Raw genomic sequence first — 11,256 nt, 5'->3', positions numbered from 1 at the left:
AATTACGCATTACAGCGACCGTAGCCTTCGCACTTCAGAAAGCCGGTCTTTTGCTTTTTTCAATATCCTTTTTTTTCTGGGTGAAGAAGAGGAGTCCTGTTCCTTCAACTTGGATTTTGAATACGAACATGAGGCGGAGTGGCAATCGGGAAAGTCAAAAATGTTCCCGGTGCCCGCTCGTCAACCAATCAGCAGCAATCTCGCGGAACTCCTTTTTCCTCCTTTTTAACGGCTCTTAATGGTTTGAGTCCAGGGAACACTGCAGAAAAGGTTTAGAAAACGTTTTAGAGCGAGTAACATTCTCCTGATGGCCCTGCATACAGTGGCTTTACTAATATGCTCTGCATCACCAATCTTGTAAAGAAAACTGCCGTTTGCAAAAAAATAACCTGTAACACAAAGGATCTGCTGTGATGTAAGAGCATGTCCACGATGGGTGACATTGGTGATATGAGGACGGATAAGGTTTTGGAAGCTACATGACTGATGGACTGAGAAGAAAAACGATACCGCTCAATTGGGTAGTTATCTGGAAATGAAAATACATCTATAGTCAGGGCCTCAATATCATCTCCCGACGTATGTTTAACTCCCTGCGAAGTAATACAGCTTCTTCATCAACGGGATGGTCGACAAAAGGAAAGGCCATGTTAGAGAGAAAAACATATTTTATAGTCTGCCTATCACGGTTAATAAACCAGCATGTTTTTTAGTCATGCAGATAACAAACTGTGCTAAAGTGCACCTAATACAGACTGAATGGATGAATGAGTAAATGAAAGAGCGCAGTGTCAGAGGGAGGAGACTAAGAGAAACTCCAGGTTTCTTGAAGAAAACCTAAAAAGGTTAGGTTCACAGAATCAGTTACCATAGTAACTGACTCTGAGGTCAAGTTACCTTTCTTTCTGAAACAGGCTGGACTTGCCCCTTTCTCTCAGGTTTGATCAACCTTCTTTTCTGAAACAGAAAACCCAGAGTTTCTGTCATCTCAGGGTTAACAAACTCAAGAGTTTTCACTAAATCTGCCTTCTGAAACGGGCCTCTGCAAGGACAAACCAGTCATTTGTCTGACAGTATTTGGGTGGCCTTGGCAAAGAAGAAGACATTATTTATGCCATTACGCTATTTACACCTTGACACTGAATAACGGCATGATGTTTGAATAGCATTTTGTATAATTTATGCCTTTCACTAGAAAACACAAAGACCAAAATAGTTTGTCCTGCGGTAGTGCTACCCTAAAAAGTAACAACGCCAGTTTTTGTTTTATCTCTGTCACCTTGGACCATTACCAGAAAGGGATATTTATATTGAACAATTGTGCAAAACCTAATTTACATTTAGTGACAGAATAACTTAAGGTCTGCACTGGCATTAGCTTTGTTTCAGACCTCTACAGAAAAATCCTTGCCAGCATCTCTTTTGATATTTCACTGTCTTCTTCAACCCAATGGGAGTCAAAACTGTGCTCTTTTACTCCTATAACGGCACCCAACAGTAATGTCCCAGGGTCCTGGAGTACACCTGCACATTCCTGCAGCAAGGGAAAAAGTTCAAACACTGGCTGGCAGCAAAAACAAGATTTTCTGGGAGTATTACTGTAAAGCGGGATTTATGCTTCTGCGGGTAATTCGGTAGCCTATTTAAGTGTCCTGAAAATCATACTTATGCGCTGCTGTCTGTTTCGTTCTAGTGTATCTCTTCAAGAGAATAGCAGAGAGTGTACGGTAGAGCGACAGGGGTTGGCTGCAGAGCAAGAACCGACTCTGGAGTCAAACAAAGTGTCTGCCCTGTGCTTTCTGACCATATTGGGAAAGCTGTAGCAGGAAATCATGAAAGCTTCCTTCTTGTCATGTTGTTTACGGAGAAGGAGAACCTGGAAATGAGTACAGGAAAATGTGAGGCAACCAAGGCACGGCCAAGCGGACCAATCCCAGTGGTTGCGGTCTGTGTTTTTTGAGGGGCGCACGTCAGGCTACGGCGTAGGGTAGGCCTACGCTGTATGAGGTCTTTATCTACACGCACCTATGGTGTGGATTTAACGCAGGAACATAAATCCGACTAATTTAATCCATAACCATGATAATGTTTATATATTTGTTTTGCTGTAGATGACGTGAGCAAAGAAAAAGCCAAACATGATTAAATACATTTTTCATTAAGATTTTAAAAGTTAAGCATAGGCATTATAATCTAAACAATCAAGATATACCTCCAAATGTAGGTTTAGATCAGAGTGCACTCCTCCCATATGCTGCTGTAGACACGTTTATCATGTCTGACTTCAACAAAGTAAAAGTGAGTGTATAACCTGTTACTTTTTATCATAAATGGATCAAAACATTGTGTTTACTATTACAGTTATGATGGAATTCAGTAATTTAAAAGCAGCATTTCATCAGCATTACTTTGTCCATCAAGTATGTATAGTGTGACATGGTTAGGTTTGCATATATACTGATCTTTTGCAAAGCAAAGGATGCATAAGCTCCGTCTTAAAGCAAATGTATTGGTGGGATTTATTTATTATATCGTGTATAATATAATTGGTTAGCTTCTTCTTCCAAATGGATTTAAATGGAAAGTTGTATTTCTGGCTCTGATCCTTGTACAGTATGGTGTTTATAGATCTGGCACCCAATGTCAACCTTAGTTTGGAGCCACATTTGCACAGCAAGCAGTCTGCAGCTTGAAATTGCTTTTTTTTAGTTATTTGATTGATTGCTGAATAATTAGACATACGCTGGCTTGTCTTCTGAAGTTCTTAAAGACATACTTTATGATATTCCTACAGGCTATCATTATCTCATTGTAGCCTTTTTTTAATTGTCATATGCTTCTATCTTATTTCTAACACAGTGTATTACATACATTTACTATAGGAAATACCCATTTTAAATTCTGAGGGGTCAATTATTGTCACTTTCATTACAAAAGAGGGGACTCTAGCCAGTTACAAACACTGAGCCAGAATTTCGGAATAATTGTCTCATCAAGTTGGACCTGTAATCGGTCTTTAGAGGTGACATAATTCATCTGCAACTCAGCCACCCGCAAAACCAAATAGGAATAATGGATGTTTTTGTAGTTAATAATTCATTAATTCATTCATTTTCTGTTTAATAATGTTATCAGCGGGTCACAGGCAAACAGACGCAATGTTGATTTAGCAAATGTTTTCACCAATTAGCATTCATTGCTTATGATGGAGATAGTTTTGCTCTCATGGGCTGACTCAAAACTGTACCCTAGACCCTACTTTGGCTATAAAAGAATGTTCCCTACACTGGTCCACTACCTAACACACAGTCACTAAATCCCATTGCTGTTTACACAGTAAAAGTATCAGTGCTGTGCGACTGACATTTTGCTGCTGTAACACTATAATTTCCCATTTTGTTGGATCAATAAATCTATCTATCTATCTATCTATCTATCTATCTATCTATCTATCTATCTATCTATCTATCTATCTATCTATCTATCTATCTATCTATCTATCCATCTATCTTGCAGAACAAATATAGTCTCACCTGTACTCCAAAGTCCAAACCTTGATCCACCTACAATAAGCAATTATAGACTGATTGTCTGATCGTCCTTTCACGTCTAAATTGTTGGGAGAAGTGGTTGCTGGTCAACTCACAGCCCATCTGTCCACTCCTTTTGATTGATTTCAGTCTGAGTTGAGATGTAAACGCTCTGCTCATATTGCACTCACCAGTGTAGTAAATGGTTTGTTAATTGCGGTGGATTCTCATCTAATACCTTCCCTGTATTTGAGGCTCAGAATCACGTGGTCCACTCAGATGTTCTGAGGCCTCCGTTGTTCTCGATGGGCTGGTACCAACATGATGTGTAGAATAGTTCTGTATTATGTGTATGGGCTACCCCTTGGCCACATCTTCAAAAACTGGACGTACATGTCCAGTTATGCAGATAACATTAAAATCTATTACCCTGTCAATACTTTCTGCAGCTTTTAGTTTGGGAAAAAATGTTTACTAAAAATTTGTATTTTGATACAAATAGGACTGAAAAAATGTTTTTATTTTACTATTAATTTTGATGGCAACACTATATTGCATAGTTAGACAGTCAGGAATTAGTTTTTTCATTCATGTAACACATCAAGCCACACTACCAAATGTTATTATTCACAGATTCTAATATTACTGTCTATGCAGTTTTAACATTGTGCATCAGCTAAAGTATATATTACTACTTTCACTGTTTTCAACTTAAATAAGAAATATTTGCATTAGCTACCAATACCATAAAGAGCAGATTTATTAAGAATTCCGCCGGTACACGTTTTTGGTTTTAAGTGAAATGTTTCAACAGGTTGGATTGCTATGTATCACTTTAGTCATCCCCTACTCTATTAGCAGACCTTCCTCCACAGCATTGTAGGATGGGAGAAAAATGTGCTTTGGTTTATTTATTTATATAATAATATAATATATATTTTATAATTTAGTGTTTACTTCATAATAAACTAACATGCTAAATAAAGATGGCAAAAAGGATATAAAACATACCTGCTTAATACCATCGTTGTAAGCATGCTCACTTAAGCATTTAGCTCAAAACACAGTCTCACGGTGCTGCTAGCATGGCTTGATATTCCTGAGTCTTGTGAAATATTGAGTACATGGTGAAAATTCCTTTTCTGACTGAAAAATGACAACAATGAATTCACTGCAGCTAAAAAGTTTCTTTACAAAAGTTGTACTGAGAGTAAGGGATTTGGGGAGAAATGTGTCAAGGTAGGATTTTATTTTTTGCCATTATTTTCAATCAAATGTTATATTGACCCTTAGAGAAGTTCAATAAAATACTACTGGTTATGAGTTAAGCTGAACCAGGCCTCAGAGAGTTTAGAGTTGCACACAAAGAAGATTATAACAGCCTTGTTCTAGTTCTCACAGGTTTTCACTTACCCCTAAAACACTTTTTTTTTATGATTACATAAAGGCTATGATTACACCTTTCATTTAACTATAAATCAATCACAGTGCATACATTTGACATATTCCTTGGTCTAAAGTGACTTATATATAGAATACATACATTCAACCTATAGGAAAAATAGCATTTAGTTCATAAAATTAATTATAGGAAATTCATTAGGAAACAAGTTGTCAGTGGGATTTTCAAAAAATGCAAATAATTTGGTGTGAGTAAATTAATGTGCTTTCTTTTTTGTTGCAAGCCTAAGCAGAACTGGAACTGAATCCTTATTGCAGGGTTATAACAGGAGATGCTGAAGATTTTGAAGTGATTTCTGAAGTGCATAATCACCATAGATATCACTCCACCTCGTCCGTAGGTGTTGGTTACAAAACAGCATGTAACAATGGAAGGGGCTAGGTATTTTATTCAGATAGTTTTGTCTGCATTTGTGTACTGATATGTGTAGGTATGTATGAAATACATGTATGTTTGCGTACTGTATGTATAAATTGAAATAGTTTTCACCATTTACTTTGTCACAATGTTTTTTTCCAAACCTTTTTCCTTCTAAAGCACTTTGTAATCTCCTGTTTTGATAAGTGCATTAACAATAAACATCATTATTTCTATATAAAGGCTGTATTGAGAACGGAACAATCTAATGAAATCCCTCTTTAAAAAAAAAAAAAATGGTATCACCAGCAGGAAATTTTACTTGGAAATATCACAAGTTAGATAAACAACAACACATACAGTATAGGTGAGGACCAAACAATACAATGGATTTCAACAATCAGCACCTCAATGAAACATTTCCTGAAAGGTCCCATATGTAATATATGTACTGTAATTCCAAAAATGACACAGATGTATCATCTGATATTAAGGAATAAGTTGAAAAACTATCTTTTTAGCTTCGGGGGGGATGACAGCTATTTCAACTGGTGACGTCAGTCCACATGAGAGCCATTAATCTATATGTAGAATCCCTGAATAGTACAGCATATTCCCTCTTGTTAAGACATAAAGAATGAAATTGCACAAAATGATGAATTGCCTCATTAAACCTCTCCTTGTGTCAGTATATCTATGGAACTCCTGCCATGGCGTGTAATTGTAGGTCTAATGTTTTTAAGCTAACAAATAGCGATGTGTATGTTGTTCGGGAAAGGGGACAGGAGTGAAGACCTATCTTGTGCCTAAATACATGTAGACTATCTAGCCTAACTAGCTTCTGTGAACACACACATTTGAGCATGTTTCCATCAGATAACCTTGTCCATGTAATAAACTGCTGCTTTTAAAGCAACCATTGTTGGCTTAGTTTCACGAAGATACAGAAAATATTTGCTTGGTACTGAGAGCTTCAGGAAATGCATGAACTTTTAGCTAGCTAGCTTTAAATTAAGACAGATCCAAAAACCTGATCAGATAACGAGCTTCTCATAACATTTACCACAAAGAACAACGTGTGATAATACACATGGCAGTCAAAACCGTAGGCAGAGATTAAAGTTGATTCAACCTCTTAGTCCGTTTTTTCTGACACACCAGCGCCTGCGCCCGTACCCCGTACGTACGTTTTGACAGATAATGAAGTTATAGCAAAGAAAGCAGTCTGAACATAACAGAGAAAGAGGGCTTGAAAATCGTATTCGATTATTTCCTGAATTTTTGGTATGTGATGGTAATATTGCATTTAAATACTTACAATTTTGGATAGGCTAACATATTTTATTCAGAGGTTCAGAACTCCGCGTGAGCATGGGCTTCTATGACTATCAATTCAATATAGCCAGCATCTAACGTTAGCTACTCCGCTGTGCTGTGGAATAATGTCTGGCCATGTGAGACAAGCGTCTGGCAATATTGCTTTGGATGCTCCTTCAGTGCGCTTTGGAAGAGGGTCTGGCAAAGCAAGACTATGCTGTGGTTTCAGCCTGGCAATCTCCATGAATTTTGAGTCTGGTGATGAAGGGGCAGGGGAGACAACTCTCTCCAGTATTTTGAATCTGTACTGAAGTAACTATTTTAAACAATAGCTGTCAGTATTACATATTGCACCTTTAACCTATAAAAATAAACATTCACATTTCAAACTTAAATAAATCAGTTGAAAGGTTAACTCTTCCTTAGTTTTTGCTTTTGCTATAAACAAGCAATGATGCAGTGAGCAGAACCGTTCACCGTTTTTACAGAAGGTATTCCTGTTCACTTCATTCATTTTAATGCACAAGGTGTTTGTGAAATATGACAGGGATGGGTGTGTGTTTGTGTGAGTGTGATTGTGTATGTGCATGTTTCTGTGTGTGTTATAACTGAGGGAAGCAATGGGAGAGGCAGAAGATGAACATACTTTATGGCAGTAGTAAAATTCTCCATGGTCCGTCTGCTAGGAAAGAGCCAAGGGCAGAATGTTTATGACTCCCAAACATTATAAACTACCTCTGTGCATTTACCTCAAGCTGCTGTGTTTGGCCAGCCATGTCCCTCCGCAGCAGAACCGGCGTCGGAGTGGCGTGTCTCTTCATGAATACTAAATATACCTCTGTTTCACTATCATTAAATGTATCTTTACTATTTCCAGCCTCACCTAGGCTGCTGGTGAAGTCAGGAGCACTGAGGTGGGATTTCATGCAGGGAATATCAACTGGTACACCATCTACACAAGTTGAATGCATGCATGTCCTCCTCTCTTATAATGGCATATCCAAAACAAACAGAAGCTAGAGACCATTTTGTGATGGAATCACACCAGCCGCAACTCTAAATCGCTAGGGGCGTAAAATGGGATGGGCCCCTTCCCTACTTCCTACCCTATATGTGAGCAGCCATAGCGTCCTGACTGAGACACATGTGGGGAAATCTGATTGCAACAATTGCATTTCATGTGGGTTTTTTTGCAGTCCAGACTTGAGCTGACTAAACAAGGTCATACACTTGCCTTGCAGATCCGTCAAGATTTACATGGCCAATTTATTCAGTGTAGCTGTTTCATTACATTAGGATATGATTGATAAATTAGATGATAAGAGATGAATTAACCACTGACTTTTACTTTATTTGTAGGTTCATCATCTGAAACAAAGCTAAAACCTGTTGTGCCAAGTGAAAACAGACATTTAACAATAACATAATTAACTGTCAGTAGCCATGATTTATACTGAGCTCCCATATGCTTACCAAACTCAAACTGTTATGTTATTGATCTGCAGCATTGAGAATTAGCAGCACCAGCTCTTGGTAACAATAATAGGACCTTTCTTCATAGTGTGTAGAGTACATCATGTACGCCCAACTCCTGGTGCACAGAGGCACTTCATCTGAATCCTAACACCATTTTACACTCAGACTCTGAAAGCTGCTGTCAAGGGATACAAGATTTATTTGCCTGTAATTGCCTAATTTTGCCTTTCCTGCAGGCTCAGAGGGAGCCGCAGCCCACCAATAGACAGCCTAACCTTGCTTACTGTGGAACAGTCCAAGGATGTAATACTGTCAGCTTCACAAAGTCCTCACAGGTGATTTATCATCACTGCCTCCCTCGCTCCCTTTGTCCCTCTTACACCTCTTCTCACCTTTTGCTTGAACAAACACTTAGTGAGTTGTTATGGCTAAGCTCATCAAAGGTAAACTCCACTGAGTGTTTGCGTTGCAGCGCAAAGGAGGTATCTGTTGATAGAAGAAACTTGGAACTGAGACAAGAGGAGTGATGTCTTGAATGACTATAACACGATGAGTTGTTTGTCAGGATCAATAGCCCAGTCTGAACAAGCAAGCAAAGAAAGTGTCTTTGTTATGCCGGGCTGGATTCAGGTCAATAATCGTGGTTCACTGATTATGATTTACTCTTGCGAGGTACTGAGAATGACAGCTCGGGTGGGAAGAGCAAGTGGACACTTCTGAAAACATGGCAGCCTTATTTTTTGCGTACCATTTTTTCCAAATCCATAGCTGTGTGATTACTTGCTTTTGCTGGTGCAGAATTAAAAAAAAGTACTGATATGTACTTGTGCTGTTGGAAAAAATCAATTCATGTAAGAATCGCAATTCCTTTCCTCTACGATTCTGAATCGATTCACATTTTTGAAACGTTTTGCCTTGAAAGTGACCAATCATACAAGGGCCTGTGCCTCCTTGGTTTTCGCCCCCAAAATGTCAAAAGTCAGTTGTGAGCAGAAATCAACTTTAGAAGCAGAGTTTACCGGGGCGGCCTCTAGCTCACCCTGCGGCCCTTTGCTGCGTGTCATCTCCCATCTCTCTCCCCCTTTCCTGTCTATCCACTGTCACTAATAAAGGGAACAGCCCCCAAAATTATCATTAAAAAAAGAGCGGCGTTTACCGTAGTTTACCTTCTTTGAAGGGCCACAAACATGATGAATTAATAAGGAAGTCCTGTTTAATCATGATTAAACTACAATTCACTTAATTTAGCCTGTCATTGTAACAGATTTACTTATGAAGAAGACATGAATAATAAGAATTAAGAAATCAGAAATCATGATGATTCAAATACCTATACTAATAATCCTTGAATGTAACTGATAGTGATGAAGTACTACATGAGTGAATTCATGCTTTTTAATGCAGGAAGTCATACATGAATTAATTATAATTTATGTACCATTATTATACGTGGTTATATGTTCATGTTAAGAGTTTAAAACAGCTGATATAGTCGTATTAGCTATGCTGCATTCAGCGGCACAACTGTTATCCCGCCACAGTTCATGAGCTTACAGTTTAATTATGCATAAATACAGAATTTAATTCCATGTAACAAATAATATACACTACAAAATGTGATAGGAAGCCATAGCCGGAGCATGGTTATTAGTCAGAAGATAATGTACAGCAAGCTGGTTATTTTCGCAAAATAACAATGACAGGCTGAATCTGAATCTGATTGCATACCGAGAAGCACCTGGTCTTCCTGTCATATTATCCTTGTTTAAACATACTTACAAAACAAATGAATCTTTTGAGCCAAGATATCAGTTTGAATTGGTGGTGTTACAAGCAAAGTAACGTACAACCTTCTATTACAACAGGACTGAAGCTTGGGATGCAGAAATATACAGCAGACCAGCTCACAATGTTGATTTGGCGTGGCAGGAAAAGTACAGATGTGACTAACACTTTAGTAAGCAAACATGCACAATACCAGGTATCTGGAGCAGGCTCACCAAAGTGGGATGCGGCAATTAATAATGTTATTAGTTATTACACCCAGTCATGGCCATTCGGAGTACTGGGAGATTTCCTGGTGGGCCTGTCTATTTGTCTGGGCTGAATGGGTTGCGGCTGCACTCTGGTTTTACCTTTTTTTATTGGCCCTTAAAGTAAAAAGAGATCACATCATGGCCCACATTTTGTTTGTCTTTCAAATGAACACTGGCCTCAAAATAACTCACCTTAAAAACACGAGATTTAAGCAAAATTATTTTAGCACCCTTTGTCTACCAGAGAATATAAGTTAGCTGTTAGTAAGCTAATGTTAGTTATGTTTCAGCAAGCTAATGCACTTGAAAACATAGTACTATAACTTTATGATTTATCCACATTCCACTAACATAAGCTGCATATTGTGTACAAAATGCCCATGACCACCATCAACCTTTAGCTATCTTGCCAGGCAGCCTTTTAGACTCGGTAAGTTCTAACTGAGAATATATACTATATTATTATACTATCTTTAATACCAGTCAGCAAGTAAGAATATAGTCTCTACAGCAACTTCTGGAAGTCAAAATACAACGCAATTCCTCCATTGACAATCCTAACCGAACCAAAAGTTCATGGGGCACCAACCTTGTTTTGAGATAAATGTCTTTTATTTGCAATGTCTAGGATAAGTACTTCATTACCCACAATCCCACAGTCCCACTGTGACGACTCTGATTCGTTGAACTCATGCTTGTGAGGAGGAGAAGCTGTTTGTAACTGATCTGTGCACATGCGCAAGATGGTAATCCTGTTTTACGAATCAGGATCTGTTCCCAGGCTTCTGCTGTTAGCCTTAGGGATGCTAACGTAAGTTTGGCTAACAGGTAATTTGCCTTACTGCTAGCTGACAGCTTGATTCAGTCTAAAATATTGTTAACTCAAACTATACACTGGGAAAAGAAGGCTTTAGCTCATGTATCAGCTGTCATAAATTTTAACAGTTATTTTCAGGTTTTATTTTAAGGGTCTTTTAAAATGATTAGATGCTGTCTCAGCTAGCAATTACCCAAATAAGCCGTTAGCTAAACAAACGTTAGCTTCCTTTATTCAGTGGTACGCGGTGGTTTATGGGAT

General features: G+C 38.3%; 1 long non-coding RNA gene across 1 annotated transcript; it reads right to left on the bottom strand.

The window, feature by feature from the left end:
* Positions 1-246: 246 nt before the first annotated feature.
* On the bottom strand, positions 247-10,775 carry LOC117949006. The gene is made up of 3 exons (XR_004657606.1): positions 10,764-10,775; positions 7,494-7,502; positions 247-609 (listed from the first exon to the last, which is right to left on the bottom strand). It is a non-coding gene; the product is annotated as an uncharacterized LOC117949006 (long non-coding RNA).
* Between the last annotated feature and the right edge of the window lie 481 nt (positions 10,776-11,256).

The sequence above is a fragment of the Etheostoma cragini genome, chromosome 1 (genome assembly GCF_013103735.1).
Source record: "Etheostoma cragini isolate CJK2018 chromosome 1, CSU_Ecrag_1.0, whole genome shotgun sequence".
Taxonomy (NCBI): Eukaryota; Metazoa; Chordata; class Actinopteri; order Perciformes; family Percidae; genus Etheostoma; species Etheostoma cragini.
This window is presented reverse-complemented; position numbering and strand designations above follow the sequence as displayed.